Below are 23,040 nucleotides of genomic sequence, written 5' to 3'. Positions count from 1 at the left end.
CGTAAAGCTAGTGGGAATTCATCCAAGTGATCTTCTAGTTCATTATTAAAAAAATGTAATAAATGTTCATGGTTCATACAATTTGGTATAACAAAAGGTCCAATTAGTCTATTGCCAATTATGCCTGCCCACAAATTGATACCAAATTTACGCTGATGCCTGCTACTTCTAAAAACGTGCGGATTTTCTATTGCCCAATAATAATTGTTATGCATATTAAAAATTCCTTCCCGTGTAAATGTTGCTTCATCAGACCAAAGAATTTGATTAATAAAGTTGTCATTGTGCTGCAGAAGCCACTGACAATATTTTACACGAGGTTCATAATCCCCTTCTTCTAACGCATGAACCCTTGTGTAGTGATAAGGATGGTACCGTTCAGTTTGCAGTATTCTCCCAACCAAACTACTGTTCACTCCAAATACTCTTGATATACCACGAATACTTTGGCCAGGAAAATTCTCAACATGTTCCAAAATAGCTTCTTCTAGTTCGGGCGTTCTTGTACTTCTAGGACGACCAATTTCATATCGTGGACGTATTTGTCCTGTTTCCCTTAGACAACGATCTAGTCTTTGAAAGACATCTTTGTTTGGTAATCGACGAAGAGGGTAAAGTTCTGCATATTCTCTACTTGCAGCGGTAAAATTTCCATTACAACCGCCCAACACTGCGTACATGTCACAATATTCACCCACAGAATACAACATTTTGACAATTTAAGTAACACTTATCAAATGTCAAAAAATTTTACGATAAAAGTGATCCACTCCAATGTTTAGGTAAAATTATTTTTAAACATTACATAGCAACGCAAAAATACCTTCCCACACTAATTTAAGAAGGTCTCTCATTGGTCAGACTTATTGATGTGTAGCTCGAAAACTACATTAATGATCACAATTTTTAAAGCAAAATTTTTGTGTGAAGAATTCAAGGAAACATTTTATGAGAAGTTAGTGCGCACCTTTTGGAACACCCTGTAGAGCTAGTTACAAAACTTTTCCTGTGATCGAATATTGAAAAATTCACCAAAATAAGAAAATTGGTACAAAGGTGGTTATGCAACCAAAAATACATAACCAAAGTGAGGTTATGTATGATAAATGTGCTCGATGTGTCGGCAGTTGTCAAATTTGAGTGTAATTCCAAACGATGTCTATCAAACTAGGAGTCTCTATGGGAAATCTAAAAATCGTCGTTTTCATTTGGTATTAGTAAACAAACAGATCCAGGGCCTTTAGAACCGCGTCTTCATTATTTAATTTATTGAATTTTGTGTAATTGGTTGCCTATAATAAACACATTACATCATTCATTAATAGCCCACTTTAATGCATGATTTCAGCAGACAAATCATGCATTAATAGTAGGGGAGAGGGGGGCATAGTGGGGAATTTTTTTACTAAATATCATAGACTAATGTATTGCGAATGATTTTTGTTGCACTTTTTTTCATTACAATAAAAAACTTACGACATGTGAGCATTATTTTGAAAAATGGGATTTGCCCCGCTTTGCCCCGCATATAGGGGTAAAGTGGGGTACCCTATGGGACAATCAAATTTTTAAATAAGTGTGTACTTACTTAGAAAAAGTAACACTTTAAAATTACTTAGTCATCAACGCTTATTGCACATAAATGAGTAGTTTCATCATTTGTATGACTAAATTTAAAAAAAAACTTGCTCCTTAAGTTCGCGAATTTTTTAACGAAAACACTGAATTTCACATTTTGTTTTATAAAACATACAGGGCTAGTCACGAGAAAATTACTTCTGAAAATGATTTTTTTGCAACCCAAAATACTAATTTCTTAAGTCACTTGATACAACCCGAATCAGAAATGAAATGCTGAATCCACGATTGCTTAGGCTTTGACAGTCTCACTTTGACAATTACGGAAAAGGAGGTTACGTGAGTGTCATAGACAACCCAGTTCAGTTTCGATGTGGATATCTTTACGATAAAGGTCCGCAGCAGCTACAGGATTTCTCAACTCAACCTAACATACCATGCGTGTTGAGGAGAAAAATTATTGGTCGAGCACTTACAGCTTCGGTATAGGACAGATTAATAAAGGTACTTCGAACTAATAGGGCTCTAAAGGAGCGGAATTAAGAATAAAGACGAAATTAAAATAAATAATGTCAAAGTGACATTGACCACCCCAAATGACCCCAAAGCAATCGTGGATTCAGCATTTTATTTCTAATTCTGGCAGTATCGAGTAGTTCAGGGTATTAGTATTTTGGGTTGTGGAAATATAATTTTCAGAAGTAATCTTCTCGTGACTAGCCCTGTATAGGTTTTCACACTTTGTTTTATAATACACACATGGTCAACTGTCAACTGACAACCAATCAAAACATGCTATTCGACTTTTTTCACGGCGTTTGATTTGAGCAGCAGCAGTGTTGCCCCGGTACCCCACTATGCCCCCCTCTCCCCTACCTAAAAACAAACGATCGCTGGAAAATTAAATTAATAAGATCACTTTTTCATTCTACGACTCTTTTCATTGTTAGCATATTAGTCCCCGCAGGTAGATACGTGGCTGGGGTGCAGAGAAACAAACTTGAGCTAAATGTCTTGATCAACAGTTTCAAACATTACGTACTAAATCCTGAAAATATCCCATTAGAACAGTCTCACTGACGCATGACGGTTTGAACCTTTTTGTTCTCACACTCTTCAAATTTGTATCTGCTTTTAACACCTCTTCTCATTCCTAGCGCACGAAAACATTTTATTTCAAACAATTCTGTTGCCAACACAAAATGTTGTCATAGATACAACACAATGCAAGCTTTTGATTCATAAAACCAAATTCAAGATTTTCAGTAGTAAATTGTATTAAAGGTGAACAATAAAACGTACTCATGTGCCGCGGGCACAACTTGATGTTTATACAGACTGTCCTAGAACTCTTGCACTTTCTTATAATGAGAAATTTTCTAATGAGTTTGATCGTACAGTGTTTAGCCACTTAAGGTTGACCAATAATAGCACGTAAATCGGTAGTTAGTCCTCCGTTGCCAAGTAATCTGCAAATATTTGTTCATATATTGCACACGGATGCGCTGTGATGGTTTACTTACAATGTTTACATTGCAATCTCAGATTTTGATGAAGAATTTTCCATTAAATAAACACCTGTATATTTCGGGCAACGTACAAAATCTCTGGACGAATACTCTCAAACTTGTGACGTTGTTGCTACCGAAGATAAATATCTTAATTTGTCCTTAACACATAAATAACTATTCTTTTAATTTTGTATGTTTTGCTGGAAAATTCTGAGAAACTTTTGAAGGTGCTTATCTGCAACTTGCAAGTTACTTTTTAGTTCTTTGTGTTTGTTTTCTGTAGATTCTCTCCAGAAATTGTTTTCCATTTTCTCTACATTTTTTTAGAATCATTCTTTATTAATTTATTTTTTCTATGTCCCCGGATTGAGTTCACAAGAGGAAAAAAAACGTTATTTTTCATTTTACAGAAAAATGACAAAGGAATAATATTTTTTGCTTAATTTAAAATAAATAAATCTTTAATTTAAACTTTAATATTATTAAGCTGTGTTCTTAAAATCGAAAAAAGCAAAAAATAACGAAGAACTTTTTTATTTTTTATTTTGCAAAAATGTCTAAGGAATGAAATTTGTTCCCTTAACTCAAACCAATTTCCACTATTTGATTGACCCATTACCTGTTTTAGCACATAGTTCAATTCTAACTCGTAATTCTTTAAGACTGTTTTCAATTTTTCTCAATTATTGTTAAGGAAGCAATTGCATTTCTTTTCGAATTTTTTAATACCTACACATTATTAGGTACATTTTTCTTTAATATTTAACGCACTATTTGGTATTGTGAATCCACAGTCTGCTATTATTTAAATACGATTACAAAATTTAATGAAAAAATTAATTTTAACTTATAATTTTGAAATTTTATTTGCAGATTTATCTGATTTGAAATAAGCAAAAAATGTTATTTCTTTGTCATTTTTTGTAAAATGGAAAATAAACTTGTTTTCCCTCTTGTGAACTCAATCCGGGGACATACTGTATATTCTTTCTGCTTATAAATCCTAGATTACACTTACATTCTAGCTGGAGTTGTCAAACTTTTAGACAATCTTTTCTAAAATTTCTTTAGTATGTTTAGATTTTGTTCAAATTTTTTACATCGTCGGCTTAGGTTGTTAAATTGCTAAGTCCGTTTTAAATTTTTGTAACCCAAGTCGAGAAATCTTAATTTTTTACATATTTGCAGACAAATCCGAGATGTAAAAGTTTGAGAAATTAAAATAGAATGTTTCTTAATTCTGAAATAATAACTCATAAAAGGATCCAACGCTGTACCTTTCTGTTATACTTTTTATAAAGTTGAAAACGCATTTTGTTTAAAAATGGACTTGGCAACTTAACTTAAGCAGACGATATTCAATTCTTTAAAATCTTTGCATTAAATCCTTTAAATTTTTTATAATGTTTTAGAAGTTTCATTTTGTTTATTTTAGACTTTTTAGATGTAGACTTTCTATAAGTTTTGGGATTATGAGGAGTCTTTAAAATCCCTTTTTATTAAAATTTGTCTTACTCTTTCTTGATTAGACAAATTAACTAGAAATATGTCTTTATCGCATTAGATTTTTTATACTTTTTTTATTTAAAATTTATATTTTCCATACAATTATTTGGTTTTATGTAAAGTTTTAAAATTCCCCTAAATTTTTAGACATTGTTTTGATTTTTTATATAATGCTTCAATTCTTCACACGTCGTCTTTATCTTTTTTTAGATTCTTCTTTATATTCTCGAAATTCTCGTTAAATTTTTCTTTAATTTTTTATATTTTATTTGTACAATTTTTATTAGATTTTCCATAAATTTTATTTAGATTTTTTAGATTGTAGTTCTAGTCTAGAAATTTTCTCTTTAACCTTTGATTTTTAATGTTATTTTGAGATTTTCTAAATTCTTAAATTTCTTTAGAATTCTCATTAGATAATTTAGATTCTGTTTTTATCGGAACTTCTAAAATCTTAGAATTCCGTACAATTCGATTCTTTTTTCAATCTCATGATGTCCATGTTGTTTGTGATTTTTTTTCTTCACAATTAGCTTGAGAACATGTGAAATTAAATTTCTCTCCTTCAAGTAAATTCAGAGCAGCGTATTTTGGGTTGTCTATATTTAGCTAAATAGGAGTATTCTGTAGAAATGAAAATAAGTTCGTCAAAAATTAAGTTGGTTGATAAGTTTTTGATTAAAATTTTTTAGACGTTTTTTGAATTCATTAAATTTTGGAAGATTCTTGGAAGTTTTCTGAAAATCAACTTTTTTATGCATTTTTATTCTTACTGGCTTTTTTGATATCGGATTATTGAACTTTTTTTAGATGCTCCGAAACTCTTTAAATCAAATTTCTTAAACAAATTTTAAATTCACTTGGTTGGAAGTTTTTTCTACGTTTTTTTTTTGCTCGGAGTCTTACATTTTATAACTTTTTTATACAGGGTCCGGCAACACTTGTGTCCACCCCTAAAATCGTCTTTAATTTTAAAGATAAAATTTTGAAAATTTGCATACGCTTATAGTTGACAAAGCTCTAGAAGCTGACATAAAAATTTGTTTTGATATCATGGTTTGTTTGGCGTCGCGACGCCTAAAAAGTATAATTTTTAGGGATTTTTGAGTTTTTGCGGTAATATTAGCGAATTCAATTTTTTTTCAACATAACTGTAATACAAATATTTGAGTTTTTATTTTAAATCTACTGCAAATGGTGTTTAAAATTTGCGAAAAAAACGCTGTTTTATCAAGTTAGTTTTCAACATTTTGACGGTGCAGTGACACTACGTTTACACCAAAATTTCACAAGTCACTTCATTCACTCATATGAAGGTGAATTTTGATTAACTCGGGCATGTTGCACTTTATGGACACTAGAAATCGTTAATTAACATCGACAAAGCCACAATTTCACCAAGTAAGACTTTTGTTACCATCTAAAACTAACCAAAGGATAGATGTCATTTGTGACACAAGATGTTGACAGACCGGTGTAAACGTAGTTCCCAATTTTGACGTAATGAAATTGGAAACTAACTTGATAAAACAGCATTTTTTCCTCACATTTTGAATACAATTTACATTAAATCTAAAATATCAACTGATATTTTTAACACACTTATATTAAAAAAAAATTAAATTAGGGGTTGATTTCACAAACCTTCACAATTAGCTAAAAAATACATTTTAAGGCGTCGCGACGCCAAAACTATAAGTGATAAAAAATAAATTTTTGGGTCGGCTTCTAGAGCTTTGTCAACTATGAGCGTATGCAAATTTTCAAAATTTTGTTTTTTAAATTAAAAACGATTTTGGGGGTGGGCACAAGTGTTGCCGGACCCTGTATTTCAGAAATAAAAATATTAACAAGTCTATCTAAATTCTTTTCGATACTATTGCAAATTTCTTTAAAACTTTTGCAGATTTTCAGATAATTCCAATATACAGGTGTCCCAGAACTCATGACTCAGAGAACTAGGGGAGGTGCCGACAGCAATACAGATGGTAAATTTTAAAACAAAAATTGCTTAAGTTCAATAGTATTCGAGAAACAATAAAAAATTAGCAACCAATCCCGAAAGCTTATTCTAGAGGTAGAGAAATAGGCCATTCCAATTTCCTAGGCAACGAGAGTTTAATGTTCATCTGACCAATGTGTCCATAGTTACCGATTTTGAAATTCGGTTCTGCTTCGGGATTGGCTACCGTTTTTTCGTCTTATTTCGATTATTTTTTCAGCTAAAAAATTGTTGTTTTGAGATTTTGGTTTAGAATTGTTGCCTTCATAAGCCTTTTTTCTCAGAGTCACAAGTTCTGGGACACCTGAATTTTCAGTGCTGCAAATTCTCAAATATTTTCATATATTTTCCAAAAAGTAAGAATTTTTATTAGAGGTAGGTACGTACAAATCCTTCAGATTGTAAAAAAAAATAGAAGGTATAAATTTTTCAAAACTGTCATAGATTTTCTTAAAATGTAGAACCTCTATTTTGCAAAACCTAATGAATGGTGCCACCTCAGAATAACATCAAATGGTTGCAATATAGATCACAATAAGTTCGGTAATTACGACCGTGACTTCTAATTAAATTAATTAACTCTCAACAGTTGACTGTTCAAACAGATTATTGATGTGTGATTTTCATTGTCACTCACATATACCCGCTTCGGTTTATATTAACAAACTCGTACATTTTATAATCCAACATATCAGAACGTTAAATTAAATTCAATTACAATTAAACCACATATATTTATGCTGTTTGCAAACGATTCCTACACAAATAATAAATTCAAACACGTCGTGAAAAATATTTCATGGCGTTGTTCGACAAAACGTGTGTGTTTCGATTTCATAAATCAGAATAATATTGAAAAACATTACAATAACAATATTTTTTGTTGCTGACAGCGAAGATAGACAAGACAATAAAAATAACTGTACATTTACGGCCTCGTGACTAAACAAAATAATAATAGTCTCGAGGGTCGTAAAGTGCAGACTATAATAATGCAAAACGTCAACTTTATAGTACATAAAATGCAAAAATGTTTCGGCACAAATTACCAACTCGATTTATGCTTATTGTTATCTGAGTCGGGATAATTCGATTTCGCTCTATACCTCATTTTTCCTGCACCGGATTCACCGATTTACACGGGCTTTCAATAAAATTGCGCACACTTTAAATATCAAGTAGCAGGCTTTTGATTATTTTTTGGCAATGTTGCTGTGGGTTTTCTAGAAATAGATTGTGTTAAACTAACAACTGCTGTCAAAATTATTCTTGAAATTTTAATTAATTTTTTATTCTGTCACTGTCAAGATGAAGGCAAACTCAATCTAGAAAAAAATGGGCTCAAAATTGCTATTAATTATGAAGTTATAAAAATATATTTTTTGTACATGTAGAGGAAACGATGCGCTTCAAAACTACGTTTTTCAAATCAGAATTGAAAAAGCGATGTGAAAGTTAACCTGTTATGTTGTTTTTGTCGCCAAATAGCATGAAAATTATATAAAAATGTGAATTAAAAAATGCGGTAATCTTTAATAATTCTTAAAAATAGTTTGATGACAATTGCTTCTAAACCGTAAACTAGTTCAAACGAAACATTTTAGAAATCAGCACAATTGAAAGAAATACGTTGTCAAAATATTAACATTTTTCAATACAGGAGCTGTAACTACAAAACATCAGCATTTTTTTTCTATTTTTTAGAACTAGACGCTTTAATTGAGAAAGAGTTCTTGAAGTTGTAGCGTCTGAATCTAAAGATTTCGTTTTCAAAAATAAATTTGAACTGTGTTATATACATAATGATTTTTAAAAAACGGCAGGCGTTGTAGAATCTTTATTTATGAACCGATTTCAAAAATTTTAAAAACAAATTAAATGGTTTTTAATTTACTATAATGGATTAGATTATGGTGTCAATTGTGCAATGAAAAAAACGGAATGGCGTTTCAACAGTATTTTAATTAAATTAGGTAGATGTTTTGATTTCTGATTTGTAATTATTATTGTCTTTTGTTATCAATAATTTCAAAAAAGATTGCCAATCCTTTCAGTTATTTGCTGCTTTTTGACATTACAATAATGGTATTGTATTATTTGACAGCACGCACCTAGATTTTATTAACTTTTATTGCCTAAATTTTTTCATTTTTGATATTTTTTTAAAAATATTTTTTGTAAAAGTGGAACATACTACACATTTCTGAATCAAGAAAAATAATAACTTCCAAATTATAAAAAAAATATGGGTACCAATTTAAAATAAGAAAGTTGAATATCGCTTAAAAGATACTAAGACATTTAGAAAAATTCTAAATTCATCAGTTTATAGTAAATTAAAAACCATTTAATTTGTTTTTTTAATTTTTGAAATCGGTTCATAAATAAAAATTCTACAACGCCTGCCGTTTTAAAAAAATCACCCTGTATATGCGGTATTCCATACCAAATTGACCACTTTTGACTTCGACCCTTTTCGATTTGGCTGAAAGTTTTTCATCTTTTTCTAATCTATGAAAAACGGTTCTCAGGATTTTTTCAAATTTTTGTTCCCAACCCAAAAAAAGTTATAAATTTTTCCAAAAAATGGCTTTTATACTTTCAAATAGCTATAACTTTTTCAAAAATCAACTTATTGGAACGTTAATTTTTGTCAAAATTTTTATTTTGAAATGTGCTTTTAAAAAAAATAGAAAAAACAATTAAAATGATAAATTTAATGAAAGTTTTGCCATTTTTGAGAAAACCCGTTATTTTCTCAAGTTCGTAATTTTTTATTATTTAGTATTTTATTTTCTCAAAAAAAAAACTTCAATTAATTTTTTATTTAATTGAAAAAAAAAAGTTTCATTTTTAAAATTTTTATTTATTTATACAGTGAAAAGAATGCATTGAAACGATTTTACAGGATTAAATTGAATAAATAAATTGAATGTGAATTTTTTTTTCAAATTTTAAAGACAATTTGCATTGAATCTAAAACGACAACTGAGATATTTTTAACACATTTATATTGAAAAAAAATTAAATTAGAGTTTGATATCACAAACCCTCACAATTAACTAAAAATTACATATTTAAGGCGTCGCGACGCCAAAATTATTAGTGATAAAAAACAAATCTTTGCGTCAGCTTCTAGAGCTTTGTCGACTATGAGCGTATGCAAATTTTCAAAATTTTATTTTTAAAATTAAAGACGATTTTGGGGGTGGACACAAGTGTTGCCGGACCCTGTATAAAAAAAAATCGAAAAAAAAATCGGGCCATTCTTGAATTATTAAAAATACAATTTATTCCTCAACACCAAATTTTGTCAAAAAATGCTGACGCGTGTTTCGATAGCAATGCTACCATCATCAGAGAGTGTTTTTGAAATGCATGTACAAAAATAATGTGGTAATTCCTTGTCACAAATTGAGCCTATTAAGAAATATTTGTATATTAACAATTGGTTTTTCATACTTCAAACTCCTAGAATAGCACAGAACTGTTTTGTAGATGCACCCTGTATAAAGTTGTTATTTTAATTTCAATTTTTTTTTAAATTAAACATTTTTTTCAATTAAATAAAAAAAGAGAAAAAAAATCGGCCCATTCTTGGATACGCGGGAACAATCGCAGAATTAATTAAAGTTTTTTTTGAGAACATAAAATAAAAAGTTAAAAATGGCAAACTTTGAAAATATAACGGTTTTTCTTAAAAATGGCAAATAAATTTATTGAATTTAATTAAAATGGCATTTTTTGGAAAAATTCATAACTTTTTTTAAAATATAAGAACGGTTTTTCATCGGGTAGAAAAAGTGGTCGGTTTGGTGTGGAATACCCCAAAGACAGCATAGTAATTTCAAGTGTTTTAAAAAGAAAGCATTCTAAATTTGGCGCCTACAAAAAAACCCTTTCCAGGAAAAACGTAGTGTAGCCTTAACATTTTTTCTTGTTGATTAAAGCGCCGTTCACGCTACCTGGCAACAAAGTGCCACAAGATTTAACATTCGACAATGTCGACGCGATTAATTTAATTCGTCGACCGTTAACAATGAAAGCGCCATTATACGGAACCGTTGTGAGTAACACTAAGTCAGTCTGGAATGTTTTTAGGGACGTTGCGAAATCTTTAATAGGTAGTTTAAAATACGAGCTACGTCCAAACTGAAATTCCATGCAACATTAAATCGCACGGTCGATAGTGTTGCGGAGCACTTAAACGACGAAACTCTGCAGAGTTACTGTTCAATAATCTAATATTTCAACAAGGTGCGGAAGCTGATACAATCTAATTTCGATGCGATTTTGCGATCACTGAGCATTTGCAGAAAAATTGGGCGGCGAGGGTTTTTACTTTAATGTTGGCGCGAGTGGTAAAGAGGCTCTAATTTTATTGTAGTGTTGGTACTGCTACCTTGTTCATAAATCACAGGTCACGCAGTTTTTTACCGAACAAAGCGGTATAGTTTTTTAACAGCGGTATTGTTTCGTACCTCCGAGTGAAATAAATTTTCGTTATTGTGTTATTTGCTTTGGGGAAATACTTCCAAATGATATATAATTAATCAACAATTGTTGCTAATTTATTATTTCATTTAAACTCAAATGCAGATGTTATTTTACAAAAAACACGATCGCTTTACTAACAACAAAAAGCTTGAATGTGAATGACAATGGGAACGGGGAATAATTTTGTATGTTAATTGATTAAATTTAGTGTAAAATATGATTATCATTTATTACAAATTAAGCTAATTTTTCATATTTGAAACCACGAACAATCATTACATATGGATGTATGTATAATGAAATTAAAATATTAAATTTAATTAATTGGTAAAAGCGATATTTTTGATGCTCAGTCAAAAAGCTACAGCCAATAATCCAGACTAACCATAGAATCTCAAAATGACGTTTGTAGTAATTGTAGTAATCTAAAAGAATCTAGAAACTTGTCAAAACTGAGAATATAATAAGAGTTGGAAAAAACAAAATACGAATAATTTTGAAAAAAAAAATTATAAAACAGTCTCGAAAATAAATAGAAAATTTTTCAAATAAATTTTTAGGTACAACCAAAAAAAGCTCTAAAACTTATTTCAAAAATTTGAAAATTTGGCCAGGTTTATGCACGAATCAAACCTAATTATCTCCTCAAATTGTATTGTTGCAGCATTAAAGCTACATAAATTAGAAATAGAAACTTTTTAATTACATACAGGTGTCCCAGAACGCTACGAAAAATTCTCCAAAATTAGAGTTTATTGTCGTATTGCACAGTATTCAGACATTTTTAGTGTTCAAGTTACAAACAAAGTTACCATTCACAGAAAGCTATCTACCGATTTATGGGTTGTAAAGTGCTTGTACGTAAAAAACCGCGCTAAAATTAAAAAAATCAGAAGCTTTATTTTTTTAAATATTCCCTTTACTTAATTCAAAAACTAAAATTTCTAAAATTTATCTCTCTTGGTACACCATGTTTCAAAATGATTTTCATCACGTTGCCTTTGGAATGAAATTGTTTTGTGCCGGTCGCATTGTACTAGTCCTGTTAGTTTGAGCCTCTGTCAATGGTGTCACTTGTCAAACGTTTAAATCGCCTATTGGAAAAGAATTTAAACAACAAACAGCAAAATTAAGCAGAAGTTGAGTCAGTTTTATCTCCTCAGCGATACAGCCGACCTAGATCACTGTCTACCTAATGATTTTTTTAAAGTATTTTTAAGGTTATGTAACCAACATTCCAATCATTATTTTCGTAAAGCGCCATTTTTCATTTCTATGGGAAATCACAGATGACTAGATGAAAATATTTTTAAAACACGGTTTATAATATTTAAAATTTCGACGAGTCAATAGACAACTCAAAAGTAGTAATTATCTCAGATTGTAAATTTGTAGTCTAAAAACTACAAAGATTAATTACAAGCTTGAGTAAAAAGGGATTAATTATTGCTCTAACTAAAAATTAGATTTTAAGGATTTGTTCACTTTTCACTGATTTGTAATTATTATTGTCTTTTGTTATCAATAATTTCAAAAAAGATTGCCAATCCTTTTTGTTATTTGCTGCTTTTTGACATTACAATAATGGTATTGTATTATTTGACAGCACGCACCTAGATTTTATTAACTTTTGTTGCCTAAATTTTTTCATTTTTGATATTTTTTTAAAAATATTTTTTGTAAAAGTAGAACATACTACACATTTCTGAATCAAGAAAATTAATAACTTCCAAATTATAAAAAAAAATATGGGTGCCAATTTAAAATAAAAAAGTTGAATATCGCTTAAAAGATACTAAGACATTTAGAAAAATTCTAAATTTCATCAGTTTATAGTAAATTATAAACCATTTAATTTGTTCTTTTAATTTTTGAAATCGGTTCATAAATAAAAATTCTACAACGCCTGCCGTTTTAAAAAAATCACCCTGTATATGGGGTATTCCATACCAAATTGACCACTTTTGACTTCGACCCTTTTCGATTTGGCTGAAAGTTTTTCATCTTTTTCTAATCTATGAAAAACGGTTCTCAGGATTTTTTCAAATGTTTGTTCCCAACCCAAAAAAAGTTATAAATTTTTCCAAAAAATGGCTTTCATACTTTCAAATAGCTATAACTTTTTCAAAAATCAACTTATTGGAACGTTAATTGAGAGCTTGAGAAAAAAAAAGAAATAATAATTATTGCTCTAACCAAAAATTAGATTTTAAGGATTTGTTCACTTTTCTCTCAAATTTTAAAATTTGCCCAAATTTGTATTTGAATCAAATCTTATAAACCTCTTATATTGTATTACCATATCGCCAACGTCAAAACTGCAAAAATTACAATATTTTTTACATTGATTTATTTCGAAAACAGAAACTTCTAAAACGATTTTTAGACGACCTTAACTAAAAGCTGAATTTTCAATTCCTAATTGCTTTTTGTCCAACTTGGGTGGCGCCATCTATCGCTAATATTTTAAAAAACATTATGGAATCCACATTATCTCGAATTTTATAATTATTTGGGTAAAAGCAAATCGACAAACTGCTGTAAAGTGCAACAAAGGCGTGCAGAATTATTATTGCAGATGAATATGTCTAGGAGTGACGAAAGTACTGCTGCAACAACATCAAAAAGCACATCAAACTTCGTTCATACAAATTCTGAAATGACATGCCGAAATTGCAAATAGAAATAAAAGAATTATAAACTTTTCTGAAGTATTCATTAATATTTAAAATTATTCAGTTGTTTAATGCTTAGATCAATAAATCATAAATAAAAATTAATTAACTAGGTAGTAAATTTAATACTGTCGGCTGTCGCCTCGGCCGTTAAAATAAGACTCGGTCAAAAAAAAAACACTTTTTGACTTTGGTACACAAATAACTATTTTTTTTGACAAAATTACAGTAGAACATCGATTATCTGGATGCGGATTTTCTGTGTTGCGGTTTATCCGTGCCTCGATCGTCCGCGCATTACAAAAAACACACAAATCAAAGACTAAATGCTTCGTACTTTTGCTTCCAATGTTAGAAAACGTAAAATTTAGAATCTCACGAGTACCGGTTAGTGTAGTTTAATGAGATTTAAGTCATTCCAAACAGCAAAATCAAAATTATGAGTTAAAATTTGTGCCTTTGAATACTAGTGTTCGCAAACATTCACAAAAAGCTTGAAATAAATTCTTTTGCAATGAAAATCTTTATGATTAAGGAAACTGAAAACTCAAGTGGCAGAGAAAATTTTGAGACCAAGAAGAATTAAATGTAAAAACACCAAACTTTTTCTTCTACAAACTAGTTACTTTTATGTAATATGTCTGGTAAGAGTTGATTGTTTCAGTTTCTTTCAATATTCAAAATCGTTATTGTCAAGATGTTAATTTTGTTAAAGTTTTTATATATTTTAAATTAAAAAAACGTCCCAAAAAATTCTGTTGCCTCAAAATGTTTTTTAACAACTCGATTATCCGTGTTGTTTTATTATTATCCGTCCTGAGGCACGGATAATCGAGGTTGTACTGTAATTACATCATCTTTTTTTTTAATTTTAGACTTGATTACAAAAATTGCCACTCAAAAGAATAAATTTATAACATAACAAACTAAATTTCATTGACCTTTTAATTTTTAATTTACGAGACTAAATTACAGATTGTAACAAAATTTTGAAAAGGTCGAAACTTGGAATAATTTGGAAACAAAAAAACACATAATTTTTAGCATTTCTGAACAGCAGAGTGTTGATTAGTTCGTGCCAATATCAAAACATATCCGCATAACTACGAAATTGATTGTTCATTACGACGCTCACATTGAAACCACTAAATTTAATTTTACTATTATTTTTCAATTTTCGCTTGCGACAGATATGGAAATATCGCTTTACATTCACTTCGAATCCGTACAATTTTTTGCCGTAGGTAAATTTTTTTCCAATCCGGCTATATCAAATGTTATCCAGCTTTAATAAAAACTACTTCTTGTCATTACTAGCAATAAAATGAATTTCTTTGATAGAAAAATTATCTTTGAGTTTGTAAAGCTCTCGAGCTGACTAGAACACTCGACTTTATTCGCGTTCAAAGTACAAAGGTTGAACAATAAAAAGCTTTCAATTTTTTGCACTCGCGACTTTTATTAGCCACTTTAGAGGATCCGTCGCTAAATGATAAATTTAGTGCTTTCGGACTGTAATTACAACGACACACTTAATGAGAAAAAAGCTTTCGTTTCAAAACAGCAAAGATAACCGTGACCTTGAAAGTATATATTCGACCTTGAACGAGTTTCGTTGGTCGTAGCTTCCTTTTGCGGTTAGATTATCATAAATTTTGGTTATTTCCACTGCCGCAGCGGTCAAAGCATTTTTCCCATTTTTCCAAATTCGTATTAAAACCTCCATAATTCAGTTTAATGTTGGATTAAGTATCGTTGAGGCGTCGTTATTGTTCCATGAACGTGAAAGCGAGATCGTTGCGTGTTTGGTGCAGGCAGAAAGAAAAGGAGGAGAATTCATGCGACGTTAATAATGTGACAAATTATTGTGTACAAAAAGAGGAAAACACAAATGAGAGGACGAGTAATTCGGACGTGTTTACATTACTCGGTTTTTATGTGTTTTTTCCCCGTCATAAAGTTCGGGATGAATTGTAAATTTGATAAAGATGTTGTTGAAAAAAAAATTGGCGGAGGCGCCAGGGTAATTTGAAAATTTTAACTCTCGTTGAATTATGAAGATCAAAGCCTCTAGGGGACTGCCGTCCTTCGAATCGTAACATATTTAAATAAATCCTTTGGCAGAAAAGATGCGTTCTATATCATCCCTCCGATACATTTTCCCTTTCTTTCGCATATATTCGACGTTTAGTGACATTTTCCAACAAAAGAAGGCAATTTTCGCCTCATTGACAACGTAATCACTTTACTACTAGCTCGATCGAAAATTCGGCTGACATCGAAGTTCAATACCAGGGTCGGCTTAGGAGGCTGTATCTGACAGTCTGGTGCGGGGTCATTTATTATTTTCCCTTCAATCCAAAGGGTAAAAAAAGACAGACTGCCGGCATTGATATTAAATCCGGGGATAATTGGTTCCGTTCGATTTATGTGACGGACCACAAACTTTTTAATCTCGGACTAAAAGGGTACCAGACGTTAATCAAAACGATATTATCAAGCACTCGACGGTTGATAACAATTATTGCCAACGACACAAACATCGGACCGAGTGTCCTTTTGATCTCCCATTATGAAAGCAATCCAACAAATTATTAATCGATTTTGAATGGCGACGCTTGGAATTCCGATGTCAAGTGCGCCATTATAGATAGAGTTTAACTCTGAGAGACCCTTTATTTGGATCGAGGGAAACATAATCAACGGCAAGAATTGATTTTCTATGAACATCGTTACAGCTGACCCCTGAAAACCGCTAGTCCAGCGCATCCACCATTTTTAATCTAAGGACTAACTAAGTAAGCATCTAAAAATATCTCTGAAGTTCTAAGGCTTCCCAAAATCGAATTGAAGCCTCTTTCATAAAACCCAAACATCTTTTATATCTAAGTGTACAGGGTCCGGCAACACTTGTGTCCACCCCCAAAATCGTCTTTAATTTGAAAGATAAAATTTTGAAAATTTGCATACGCTCATAGTTGACATGTTGCCGGACCCTGTATATTTTATTTACTTATCGTTCAAAAATTTTAGGATTCTGAATGATTCTTCAGAACCTTACAAAAATTCTATAATAGCTAAACAAGTGTTTTTGAAATGCATGTTTAAAAATAATGTGGTAATTCCTTGTCACAAATTGAGCCTATTAAGAAAAAAAGTTTTAGTAAAACTCTTTGATTTCAAGATAAAATTACACAAAAATTTCGATGAATTTGCTTGTGCGCCACTGATTTAAAAAGAACAAAAAGGTGCGTTTTTTGCCAGTGGTGTAAAAAGTACGTGGATTGCGGTTAATTTTACCTTGTCAGTTTTTAAATTAAAAATTGGTTTTTCATACTTCATACTCCTTCTAGAATAAAGCAGAACTGTTTTGTAGATGCACCCTGTATAAAGTTGTTATTTTAATTTCGAAACAACGTACTTATATATCCAAGTGCGTAAAAGTGACATAATAGTGCGTAAAAAGTCACTTTGACACGAATTGAAATTGGAAACAATCGCTATGTATCTTCAATTATAAATGATTTAACGACTTTTATTTTAGATTTCACGCATTTTCGCGCCGATTTCTCAAATTCCAACAGTTGAATCTCTTCAGTTGAATAATTGTCAGAACCATCAAATATTGCATTTTGCAGCGAATGTAGAAAAAATCGTGTTTCTGACTCGTGCGAAATGGATGTTTCGCACACGACGTCTTATCAACCACGTCTACAATTGTGCGTCAAAAATTACCTTTTCGCAGCTTGCTTTCGATTTGAATGCGTTAATAAACTATTTCCACATCTGCCATGTGCTGCATTAATAATTTCGTTATCTTAACAACTAGAAAAATTAAATAAAAATTATTTTTAATATGCTAAATAGAAGAAACGGCTTAAAAACGTGTTTTATAAAACTTCAAAGAACTCGCGTTACAATCCTGGATTCGTGTTTTAATTAGAGTTTTATAAAACTTGATGTTTTATACAGGGTCCGGCAACACTTGTGTCCACCCCCAAAATCGTCTTTAATTTTAAAGATAAAAATTTGAAAATTTGCATGCGCTCATAGTTGACACAGCTCTAGAAGCTGACGCAAAAATTTGTTTTTTATCACTGATAGTTTTGGCGTCGCGACGCCTCAAAAATGTCATTTTTAGTTAATTGTGAGGGTTTGTGATATCAATCCCTAATTTAATCTTTTTTCAACATAAATGTGTTAAAAATATCTCAGTTGTTATTTTAAATTCAATGCAAATTGTCTTCAAAATTTGAGAAAAAAAATGCTGTTTTATCAAGTTAGTTTCCAATTTCATTACGTCAAAATTGGGAACTACGTTTACACCCATCTGTGAACATCTTGTGTCACTAATGACATCTATCCTTTGGCTCGCTTTAGATTGTAACAAAAGTCTTACTTGGTGAAATTGTGGCTTTGTCGATGTTAATTAACGATTTCTAGTGTCCATAAAGTGCAACATGCCCGTGTTAATCAAAATTAACCTTAATAAGAGTGAATGAAGTGACTTCTGAAATTTTGGTGTAAACGTAGTTTGCCGCTGCGCTGTCATAATTTTGAAGACTAACTTGATAAAACAGCGTTTTTTTCGCAAATTTTAAACACAATTTGCATTAGATTTAAAATAAAAACTCAGATATTTGTATCACAGTTATGTTGAAAAAAAAATTGAATTCGCGAATATTTCCGCAAAAACTCAAAAATTGCTAAAAATTATACTTCTTAGGCGTCGCGACGCCAACCAAACCATGATAAAAAGCAAATTTTTGCATCAGCTTCTAGAGCTTCTAGAAATTCTCAAAATTGTAACTTTAAAATTAAAGACGATTTTGGGGGTGGACACAAGTGTTGCCGGACCCTGTATACATACAGTTGTCAGTAGAGCAATAAAAAAATGTTAAAAAAAATTACACACTCTCTGTTTTTGCAGTAAGACCAAAATAAAATTAGGAAAATGGCAACATTGCATTATATATTTGCATTGTTTTTGCGCAAAATGTCCTTTTAGTAACAAATTCATTTGAACGTCAAATTATTGCACAGAAATCGTTAATTTTGGCTTTAAACTTTTACTCTTTAATCCATCATATCTCGAAAAGTTAAAGACATGGATTTTTTAACCTGTTTCCTGTGATCTATGGCATTGTTCAATGATACTGTATCTCGGTAGTGTGCGACTTTCCGGACACCTATATTTATACTATACGTGCCTATAGTACGGTGAGAGTTTGAATAACAGAAAAGTCACTAAATCTACGCAATAAAAAGTGTTCCATACGCGCGAAATTTAAAATAACAAAGTAACCCCAATTACTGACAACCCTGTCAACCCATTTCGCGTAGGAATTTAGTGTTTTTAGTGTATTTTGTAGCATAATTTGCTACCAACCTATATGTCAACTGTCGAAATATCCCAATTTCTCACTGGATAAACTATACTTCTAAAAATACTGAGAATTTCCACGAATCTCTAAAAATATTTGAGATTATTAAACCGCTTTTAATGCGATGTTTGAGAACCTTTAAAATTAAAAATAAACTTGTGAGAATTTTTGAGTAATTTTTTTAAGTACATATTTAAATGAATCTAGATGAACTTTTTAGTTTTTTTGAAAGTCCCTGAAGAAGATTTAGAAATCCTAGAAAAAATTTAAGAAACTGAATGAATTTTAAGATGTTTTTAAAATTTAAGAATTAGAATCTGCAGTTTTGCAGCGAATCTAAAGGAATCTCTTAGTAGCTTTGATATTTATATAAGAATATTTATCTTTCAGTAAATTTAAGATGAAGAAGCAGCTCGAAGAATTTTAGCAACTTATTTCTCCGAATCGGAGAATTTCTGAGAATCTCACGATATGTGAAAATTTTTCAAAATTTTTAAAATTTGAAAATATTTCATAATCGGAAGCATTTTTAAGAATCGTAATTCTTTGAGACCCACTCGAATTTTTACGAGTTTCATAGAATTTTTAAAAATTTGTTAGCAATGTGCCGAATTTTAAGGCATTTCAAAAAATGTAGAAAATTTAAGTCTTTATAAACTTTTTTCAAAAAACTTCTTCTTCTAATAAATAAGTAACAAAGTTTCAACAATAAAATGTTTCATCTAGGGCGGACCAATTTTTTTTTGGCTTTAATGCAATTTTGACACTTAGCGCTTAGTGACAAAGTTAATACCAATGATAACATTGCAAAAATGTTTTTTTTGACAAAAGAATATCTCAGAGAATCTAGAAAATCTCCAAGACTTTTACAAATCTTTAATTTTTTTAACTCAAATCCATGGGAAATATTTAAAAATCCTTGAAAAAGTTAAAAATTGTGAAGAATCTCTGAAGAAAATTAAATGAGAATATCCGTCTACTTTTGAGAATAATAAAATGTTTCAGGATATCTGAATTTTAAAGGAATTCTGACCATCTTAAAACCTCGGAATCTTTGCTATACAGAAAATTTCAGAATAAATTTGCTGACTTTATAATCCATTCGATTTCTATTGCTGCCAAGAATGCAACATTTCATTCTGCTCTGCTTTATGAACAATACAGTCCCGATCTGAAAACAACACTAAAACTGCACAATTTTACGACGATTCTTTGGGAATCCATAAATATATTTGTCCAGATCCGATTTCAGTATCCTCTAATTTTGGACGCTGAAACCTTCCAAAAATAAATTACCTCCGCAAACCGCCTTATAATAACAAAATGTCCATTACTGGGTTAACATTAAAAATAGCGGAAATTTAAACCATTTTTAATTACCCTAAAAATAACAGCGTATTGATTTCCACGCGGGGAAAATGCAAATTTTCACATACCACGCACTCGCAAAAACCGGCGGAGTTGGTTAACAAAGTGGCAAGTGCATGAGAGTATAGTGGATGCATCACTAAACTTGTAACAAATTTCGGCACTTTAGAGCGCAACCCAATTTTCTCGTCCAACCGCACACTTAATCAATCGTTTGTTAATCCTAGCAAATATGGTACAACTTGCAAATGACCAATTTATTAACACACAATGGCGGAGCATCCTCTTAACAGATTAATTTTCGCAGTACATGCAAATTGGAGAATACCTGGCCACAAGTTTAATTTGCACTTTATTGCACTGTTGCAAATATAAATTGTGTCACGATAAATTCAGTTTGTTTCAAAGCGCATCAAATTCCGCTTCTCTTCATATTAGACCGTTTCCTTTGTGCGCGATATTAAAAATCAAATTGTAAATAGAATATTGATAATCTTAGAGGTAATGACGCCAGAATCCGATTTCCTTCGTTCTCGATAAATCACGGATTTATCAATTTTCGGCTGTTGACAAGACGTGAAATCGCTTTCATTTTATTCTGAAAGCGAGGCGTCCCGATTTTTTCTAATTTAGGGAAATATGTCGATTTAAGAGTTTGCTTGGGGAATTTCCGAATAAATGTTGTACAATACTGTTACTGGAAGAAAAACTATGAGTCTCACAGGGCCGTTTCAGACAGAAAGATTTTTATTATTTTATACCTTCATATGCCATGCATAGCTAAAATTTGCTAACTATAGCTGAGTTATAAGGGAGTTTTCAGGAATTCATGACGTTGTTTATTTTTTATTTGCAGCCAACAGTCATCTTAAACCGAATTTTTGTTTCAGGTGGTCATTTGAGACTTGTCTTGTCAATCCTGCGGAAAAGTAAGTTTTTCATCATTTTATTAATAATCACGAAACGTGCCGGCGTTGAATTAATTGATTAATTAATTTTACGGGTTTTAATTTGATTATACTTGTCAGTGTCTTCCTTTAATTGAACTCACAAGCGACGCATTTATTAGGAATTATGAATTCGTTTTGCACACAAGCCTAGTTTCGGACTAATTTGTCTAAGTAATTAATTTCAGTTGCCGTAATGGAAAATTATTTGATCGTACTGGGCAATTTTCGTATTGGATTTCATCGATTGAGTTGACACTGTTAGTAATACAGTTGTTTAATTGTGATAATTATTTCTCATTTGGCTTCTGATTTAAATTAATGTGAATTTTTGTTTAAGTTTGTCTAATTTAATTACAAGTCCTGTGTTGTAAGCGAGGATTGATTTATCTAAGTATTTTAAATATTTTTTTTATAGACTAATTTTTATATCCGCTTAATGCACTTTAAAAAAAAGTATACAGGGTGATAAAAAACTCTTATGAGTGGAAGTACCATGTCCTTTTCAGCAACTAATTCTAAGAACTTTCCAATGTTGCAACATTGAAAAATTTTCTACAAAGCCAAGAAATGATGTTTTTAAAAGTTTAGAAAATTTGGTTTAAAGCACTTTTTGTCCTTTTTTTAATACAAAATGTCATTAACTGTAAGAATTGAAATGTCTAACAATGAAATTGTAATAAAAAGTTAATCCAAACAGAGTTTGATCGTTTATAAAAGAAAACATCTCTCTTAGTTAAAAAGCACAAATTTCGTTTTGGTTTTCAATTTTGGGCTCAGGGAAGAATAGCTGCAATATTTTTTTTTCTGACCTTGTGTTGTCACAACTGATTTATCTTAATTAGTAGACCACAATTACAATTTTACTAATTTTTAGCAAATTCTATCTAAAGACACGATTACAGAAAACTTTTGTCAAATTGATCTTCAAGATTTGTTACAAAATTAATGCAGAAAAATGTTTCCTGTTTGCTAAAACCTCCAAAATCGGCGGTTTGGGGGTTTATTCTTTTTACTTGGCGCAGAATTGTGAATTTTTAAAACATGTTTTAAAATTTGTTTGCAAATATTTTTGCAAAATTATTTTCCCCATTTTCGTTGTTTGCCTCGAGAATATTTGTTTGAAAATAAATTGTCAAATTTTTATTCGTAAAATTTGAGAAAAAATGTGATCGTATCAAAGCGCCTTAAGTGAACTAGAAAAATTATGTTTCAATCAAATTTTAGTCAAATTTGTGGTCTTAGATCATGCATTTGTTTAAATTCGGTATATTTAACTGTTTTCAAAATTTAGTCTATTTTTTTAAATTAAAATTGATTCTGTTTTGTCAAATTAATATCGATATTTATGTTTTTTTTACAATTGAATTAACATAATTACATAAGTCCACAAAATTATATTTTTGTCTTGCTTACTTATTCAATCTTTTAAATTTTGATTATAAGTAATTAACAAATTTACTTTGGATACTACCGATTTACTGAACTTAATTTCGCTAATTAGAAAATTAGTACATTTTGTCGCTTCCATCATCGCGAATCTAGCCCAAATTTCTACATTATTAACAAATT

At 30.7% G+C, this 23,040-nt stretch overlaps 1 protein-coding gene across 1 annotated transcript in view; it reads left to right on the top strand.

The window, feature by feature from the left end:
* Positions 1 to 23,040, top strand: part of LOC148176949 (potassium channel subfamily K member 18) — a 236,832-nt gene that overhangs the window by 74,530 nt on the left and 139,262 nt on the right. The window contains exon 3 of the mRNA XM_088032666.1: positions 21,412 to 21,450. The gene's annotated coding sequence lies outside the window, so the exon portion shown is untranslated. The remainder of the gene's footprint in view (positions 1 to 21,411; positions 21,451 to 23,040) is intronic.

The sequence above is a fragment of the Gnatocerus cornutus genome, chromosome 3 (genome assembly GCF_029298725.1).
Source record: "Gnatocerus cornutus isolate USDA-ARS CGAHR chromosome 3, icGnaCorn1.1, whole genome shotgun sequence".
NCBI lineage: Eukaryota > Metazoa > Arthropoda > Insecta > Coleoptera > Tenebrionidae > Gnatocerus > Gnatocerus cornutus.
Note: the sequence above shows the minus strand (reverse complement) of the source record. Positions and strands in the feature narration are given on the sequence as shown.